Here is a 7,159-nt window from a genome sequence, read left to right as displayed (position 1 = left end):
ACATAAAAATAATAACAAAATTAATAGCTACAATTAAAAATATATCCTCTGAAAAATAAGTAGACCTAACCTTTATTTCTCTGGAAATTTAGCAGCCCAAGTGACAGAACTTTAACCGGTATCTAATGTCCTTTCGGTTAGACTGAAACATTTCATTATGAAATTTAAGGATATAATGTATTCTAACAGTCGCAAAGAACTTCAGAATTAAGAGTTTTGTTTCTGCACAGCATTCTTGTGGAAACCCAGGAACCTTTCTGAATCTTTCGGAAATCGGAAAAAGGATAACTCTGGCCTCTTTCTCTTACTGTTGCTACAATTTATAGCACTACAAACGTCTCCTTGTCCCATATTATTATTCAAATGGTTATATTTTAGCCATTAACATTTTCATTACAACCAATAACGAACATTTCACAAGCATCAATGTGAAATACGCAACGAGCTAGCACTCGATAGAAATACGACACAGTCCAAAGTACGAGACGATAAAAGTCACCCTCGGCTCTCTCTTTGCGCATGCGCCATCGGTGTAGTATTTCCGCTGGGCCCCGTTGTAAGCATAAAAATTGTTTTATTCACCGCATGCTAGATTCACCTTCGTCACGATCATATATTATTTACATTTCGGTGCTACAAGTTACGTAATTATAATAATAGTGCATTGATAGATTTCACAATTATTACTCCAGCTCCTGTTATCCAAGTCAAACGTTTTTTTCGTATAATTGTATTCGAGAATATTTCCTCATAATTCTTGATAGGCTGTATCAGAGCCGGGGCATGGGTAGGTTTGTCAACGCAGAGTGGAGGCGGGAGATTTTAGAGTGATATTGTGTTTGCTCATTGCTTTCGTTATACGTAACGCGTATTTTTTCAATATTACTTCATGCACAAAGGTAAGATCAAAGATTCAGAGTAGTGATGTAAATTATTACGGGTTCGAAAATAGTGTTTTATTGCAATCAATTAGCTATACTTCAGAATACGGCGTAAGTAGGCTACTTACATACAAAGGATGCCACTTAAAATAATTACAAAAAAAAACATGTTTTTATTGATAGTACGAAGGTAAATAAATAAATAAAAAAGATATTCCTTGCACCGAAAATAATAAAATCAATAATGCAATAAAGACGTAAGTTCCTACGCAGTATTCTTAAGTTCCATTCAGTTAACAAATTTGTGGCTAGCAAATTGTCAATGTTTTGCGACTTAATGGTGTTTCATCTGTGAAAGGTTTAGGATATATTTTAATATTATCTTATGCGATTATCTATCGTGTTTTTCTACAAATATTTCAGATGCCTAGAAAGTGCTGTGTGCCTATGTGTCGTATAGCAACTACACTTATAATTTAAAAAAAATAAAACATACTTGTTTTTTTATTGATGGTACAAGGGAAAATAAATAAATACTTAAAGAAATGTTACTTGTACCAAAAATAAATAAAATAATGACGTACTTTCGCAATACCCTATTCCAATCAATTAACCATTATGTGGCTAGTAAATTGACAATGTTTTCCTGCTTAATGTTGTTTCACCTCTGACATGAAAGGTGTAGGATATCATATGCATTTTAATTTCATGTGATTATGTCGTGCTTTTCTATAAATATTTCAGATGTCCAGGAAGCCAGTTTTAGTTTGAACCTGGCCAGTCACCATAACAATACTGTTATCCTAAATTATTTGTTATAAACTTTTTAAAATATAATTTTAAATAAATATAACTACAGAGTGAATGTAGAGTATCCAACGCCCACTGAACGAATATTTCACTTTTATCACTGCCAATGTTGCGCTATAATCGTATATGCAAGGTAGGCTATAACAAAAACCTAAACTAACCAAACCTAACCTGTCAAAGAAGCAACAAGTTATACTAAATATGTGTAAAATTGGCCTATGTCTCTATAGTGGGCGGGACATAAGTAACATTGACCAAACCAACAAAGTGATTATATGCAGCTACAAATTATAGATAGTTCTGACGTATAGCAGGCATTCCGAATCTTCAACAAAACTGCAACATTTATGGGATCTCAAAACAGCAGTTTACAGTGACTTTGAAAACCAACGGCGTAACTTTATTGATATAGCAGGCGAGACCCAACAATTTGACTAGAATTCTGATACACACAAACCACAAATAAGAATATAAAAATGTGGTTATACAATATTTAATAGAATAGTCAATTACTTTGTCATCCATAACCGTAAAAATTCCCAAAGACTGCAACCATTTTATTTTCATTTATTGTCTTGTTTTTGATCACCAACACGCATTTAGTTTATAATACATAAACAATTAACGTTTGGTACGACCGCAAACATAATTCTATGGACACACACTTATATTGTAACATAAATTTACATTGAAAATCGGCATTAGCACAAACACGTGTACTGTACGGTCAGCCTCCGGGTGACAGATAATTACAGTGTTGCCGACGTATGGTCCCGGCTTGTAACTAAAGAAGGCTCTGGCTATATGTATTAAGAGTTAATTTCTGGTGGTAGTATTGATATTAAACTTGGCTAACACAATATTCCGTCTATAACTTCAGAGGGGCGGCAAGAACTAGCGCTGAGGTAGTTCTGGATATTTAAACTGTAAACCAACTTACGAATCTCGTGATATGCAAATAAATATCACCAAACGTAGGTGCCAACTTCAGAGGGGCTGCAAGACACTTTGTGTCCAAATTTATAAAACCAGGGGCATCACATCCAGTAAAATTAAGAGTGATCTCAACCTTGTGAACAATTCGAAGAGATATTCCTATGTAAATAAAGCGGCGAAACTAGCGCTGAGGTAGTTCTGGTGATTTCGGAAGTGAAAATTGTTGAATTTATAAGGGATTCTTTTTATGTAGATACAGTTGATCGTATATGCATCATAGACAAATATATGCATGGCATAACAAAAGCCTAAACTAACCAAATCTAACCTGTCACAGATTCGTAAATGCAACATGTATATAAGCGGGTAACTACTTCAGCACTAGTTTAGCCAAAAATTGAATTAATTTGTTTGAAATATGAAGTAGGATATAGGCCAAAGATTATTATTTGAACTCTATAGAGAGTAGTGGTTTGGTTCGACTGGAACATCTCGGAAAAAAGAAGATATATATTTTTTTATTATTACCGGTATAGACCTATATTCATTATTATTTATTATTCCACAGATGAGTAACAAAATGGACAAGGAACCATTCAAAAGAACAAATCGGGACACCCTTAGAACAATAGCATTCGTTTGTATATGATTAACTTGTCATCCAGTATCCACTTTACACCCTGGATCTCTGTTGTGATAAGATGATGGCCTGGCCGATGGTTTGTTTCTACACAATTATTAAAATATATGTATATACTTGGTAATGTATCTATCCCGGATCTCTATTACGGGAAGATGGCCTGGCTGGTGATTACTACATAATTACCAAAAATTTAAAGCTAACCATTATCAACACTCGTTTTTAGGTTGATTTTTTTTGTTATGATCGTCGTCGTAGGTGTGTGCTCGTTAATTGATTAGCAACGGCTATATAACTACTGATAATGGATAAATGCTTAATAAAGAAAATTGCCCCACTAAAAGTGCAGTAAACGGGAATACAATGATAAATTGGGTTATATTAATGACAGTCAAACTAATAGCTCATCGTCGGGTGGCGATCAAAACCTTGTAATTCCAAAACTGAAAATTTTACAAGAGAAAGATATAATATTACTGATACGATATCATGTTCACGTGCTCTATTTTATGTACATGTCTTAAATGTCTGTTTAAATTCGACTGTTTACCAAATATGGTACTGCAATGTTTGCATACTACAGGCATTATTACAGAGGTTTGAAAACTAATCCATTAATCTCGAATGAAAGTAAAAGAAATCCAGTTCACAATTACTGCGGTAAATAAAACATTTTTATGCTTACAATGGAACTCAGCATCACACCGGAAGCGGAATTTCTTCACCGATAGTGCATGCGCAATAAAGGGAGCCGAGGGTGACTTTTATCGTCTCGTGTCCAAAGTCGACCATGGACAGTCTATTGTTTCTAGTTGCTAACCGCTTGGAGCGCTTTATCACGAGATTTGCAAAAAAACACCTCAAGCTTCGCGACTGTATATAGTAGACTGTGGAGATACTATACCTCACTCTTTCTTCTAGCGAAGGCATCTTGTGGGAACAGTGTACTAGCCAAGACCCATAAGACCAATGCTTTTTTCTTAAGCAGGAATACTCTGTAGTAGTGTGGCGGGTGGCGGAGCATCTTATATTTGCATCAAAAGCGGCACACATCTTATTCCAACACATTTGGGGTAGCGTTGTCAAATTTTCAGAATGTCAGTAAGGGACAGTCTCGACATTTACTCGAGGAAAAATATGAAGAACGTCAAAGCATGGGAGAAATCTATGCATACCATTTCACAGCGCATACTTACATGTTAAAGCACAGTACAAGGTAAACATATCATCTTTTTGCATAATTGAAGTAGCAATATTCTGGTGAACATTTGGTATGCATTCCTCTTGATCTGTTTTTCATTACTGTAGTGAAGTTTTGAACACAATCTTATGTCATAATTATATTGAAATCCATTATGAACATTTATATATAGTTTCTTTTTTGGCATTAGATAACAATCTTCGGCCTCTCGTAACTGTAAGAATAAGAGTGACAGGGAATTTATGAAATACTTTACATTCCGTGAAACTCTATATTCGTGGAATGTTATTGTAGGTTAGGTAAGGATGGCTTTAAGGATTCAATAAATACTACCACAAGCAAGATGAGTACACCCTATGCAATAATTAGATAATGAAGCGAGACAGACCGTGTGGAATGATTCATTGAAAGAAGGGGAAATTGGAGGAGAAATAATTAAAAGGTCCTTGCAAGGAAATTTGGGGCTGAGAAGAAGAGTTTATGAAAGTCTTTTGGCCACTATCTCACTCTGTTTTTCACCGCTACGTCGAAGGAACTTGACAGAATTTCGAAGCGGAAACGCAGAAAATGAACGTAACCTAATAGCTACCACACGAGGGTGAGTAATATGTGGAAAATTTCGAGGCATGAAGTTCATCTTACACTGTTGGTTATATGGTACCGGACTGACTTCAGTGTAAATCCTTAATGTCAAAATGCTATTTTTTTTCCTTCTTGTAAATCTAATAATATATAGACGTTTCACGTCCAAAAATGTTGACTGTCTATGAAACAATGTCCATAATTTGGATTTTAGTCGACCCGTATCGGGTCTATAAGGGATAAGATTTTTTGATGCTAAAGACAGGACATACCGTACAAAAGGTACACGTTTCAAATCCTAATTTGGGCTGAGTGCTTTAAGAATCCCTATTTTTCGCCTGATAAACGAATCTATACCTCTAAAAGAGTAGTTTTAACTTAAGCCCCTGTTTCATATTACGCTAAAGTGATTTTTTCAAACACAACATCACTCGCAATGTAGTGATTTAATGCGATCTCTCGACCGCCACAGTGACTCATTCGCCTTACTTGATGAAAGCCTTCATATTTTAAACCAACAATTTGCGAGCGGTAGCGATGCCGAGAAAGCCACTGAGTGACGGGCTGTGAAAAAATCGACAGGTGCATAGCTTTACTAGTAGCATATCTTTACGTAGAACTACGTGTGGGTGCGATCACCTGCCAATAAGGAGAGCAAGTGGAATACAAGCAGAATAAGTGTAAGACGAGGAGAACAGGATGAAGAGATGGAAAACAAAGGGAAACAGGAGATGACAGGAAGATCAAGGGTAATATAAGAAAACAAGGGAAAGACAATGAGAACAAGGGGAATGCAAGGAAATCAAGAGGAATAGAGGGAGAAGAAGGGGAATACAAGGAGAAAAAGGTCAAGGTAATGTTTGACGTAGGCTAATCTAAATGACTGCCTCCGTGGTCTGTTGGTCAGCTTGTAGATCTGAAGAAAAATTGCCTAGGTGCCTAGAGACTGGAAATTTATATGAATGTGAGTGTGCCGGGTTAATATTAATTAACAACTCATCAAAAATAAAATAAATCACGACTGTCACTGTGCAGTAACCTGAACACACGTTTCAGCGTCACATTGTTGACAAGTAACTCTATCTGTTAGCACAACCATAATAGATGCTATAGAGTTACCAACAACGAAAAAAAAATAATAATCTAAAAATTGTAATAGACCTAATTGTTAAAGTTAATATTGAATAAATTGGGAAATAAATAATTCATTCATTTTCTCCAATATTTATGCTTACTAATATTTATCCTATATTATTAATTGAGGAGTGTGATTCCAAAACGCAATAATCCATTCTTATGGAAGAACTGACCTAGTTTTTTTTACCAACGGTTTAGGACTAGCGAGTTTTCAAGTAACTTGCACAATAACACAAACTTTTAGACAAGGATTGGCGTCATTTTGGAAGAAAACAAGTTAAAAATATAACGACATAATCCTCAAACATAATCATATATATGTATAAATCATAAGAATGACCAAATGGACTGAACAAGTTTTGGGATCACACCCTAAGAGTAAGTTAAAATTTTTCGAATAGGAATTTGATTAACAAAAGGATTAAGAAAACGGGGAAATACAAGGAGAACAAGGGAAAGATAAAGAGAGCGGGAGGAATGCAAAGAAAATCGAGGGGAATACAGGGAAAAGAAGGGACATACAAGAGTACAAGGGAAATACAAGGAGAACGAGAGGACAGTGAGGAGAATAAAGAGAGGACAAGGAGAAATATTGGAAATACAAGGAGAACAAGAGAAAGATAAGGAGAGCAGGAGGAATACAAGAAAATCGAGGGGAATACAGGGAAAAGATGGGAAATACAAGAAATACAAGGAGAACAAGGGGACAGTCAGGAGAATAAAGAGAGGACAAGGAGAAAAATGGAAATAGAAGGAGAACAAAAGGGAAATCAAGGAGAACAAGGGGACAGTAAGGAGAATAAAGAGAGGACAAGGAGAAAAATGGAAATACAAGGAAAACAGAAAGGAAATACAAGGAGAACAAGGGGACAGTAAGGAGAATAAAGAGAGGACAAGGAGAAAAATGGAAATACAAGGAAAACAAAAGGGAAGTACAAGGAGAACAAGGGGACAGTAAGGAGAATAAAGAGA

This window comes from Periplaneta americana, chromosome 9, assembly GCF_040183065.1.
Source record: "Periplaneta americana isolate PAMFEO1 chromosome 9, P.americana_PAMFEO1_priV1, whole genome shotgun sequence".
In the NCBI taxonomy this organism is placed as follows: domain Eukaryota; kingdom Metazoa; phylum Arthropoda; class Insecta; order Blattodea; family Blattidae; genus Periplaneta; species Periplaneta americana.
Note: the sequence above shows the minus strand (reverse complement) of the source record.